Source organism: Penaeus monodon, chromosome 32 (genome assembly GCF_015228065.2).
Source record: "Penaeus monodon isolate SGIC_2016 chromosome 32, NSTDA_Pmon_1, whole genome shotgun sequence".
In the NCBI taxonomy this organism is placed as follows: domain Eukaryota; kingdom Metazoa; phylum Arthropoda; class Malacostraca; order Decapoda; family Penaeidae; genus Penaeus; species Penaeus monodon.
Genome location: NC_051417.1, coordinates 26,226,870 through 26,227,733, shown reverse-complemented (window position 1 = coordinate 26,227,733; position 864 = coordinate 26,226,870).

The window sequence follows — 864 nt, the reverse complement described above, 5'->3', positions numbered from 1 at the left end:
TTGTTTGGTGAGACCTGTGATATATGAAAAGCATTTTAAAAACATTCCAAAGCGTATCAGCAATGTAATATACAGTTATGATCTCTTTCGCCAGAAGAAATCACTTAGATATTCATCCTAAGAGATCGTAGAGTATAAAATTTGTATATATATGAAGGAAATTTCTTTGGATAAACAAATCACCAACGTCTTACCTCAGCAAATTCCACCAACCTCCCCCCCACCACAACCAAGTATAAAATGTCACTTCTATACTAGTCCCCTTCAGACAATATTGTTTTTTTTTGTTGTTGTTATGTTTGTAAGGTTTATTATTACAGTATACATTATGTACTGAAATTCCCGTGAAAGTGATCACATCAAAAGTCCGATTATTTTCATATATGATTACCTTCTTGTTTTGCTAAACATCCTGTACCGAATCTCCCGTTCAAATCCATCATAAGAAAAACAATTATTTGTTATATAAAGCCCCTTTCTATATTAATCCATCATAAGAAAAACGATTCTTTTTAATATAATCCATCATAAGAAAAACATTTCTTTGGTATATAAAGCCCCCTCTGGATCTTTCTTCTCTCACCAGGCTGAACGCTCCGAAAGACCTGGTTCCTCTGATCTCCGAGCACTGGTACCGCTACCCGCCTCCAACACAGGCGGTTCACGTGGCTCTTGGTTCATTCTTCTGTCTGCTGACCCTCGTGAGCTTCTGCGGGAACCTCACTGTTATAGTTCTTTATTGCAAGTAAGTTGAATGAAGTCTTTTTTCTCTGTATAAATCGAGGTCAGTTGAGATATAAGCATGGGCGGGCGATCCCTGTTGGTTTTGTTTTGATTGTTTGTGTGTTGGGTAAAGGGGAAGAC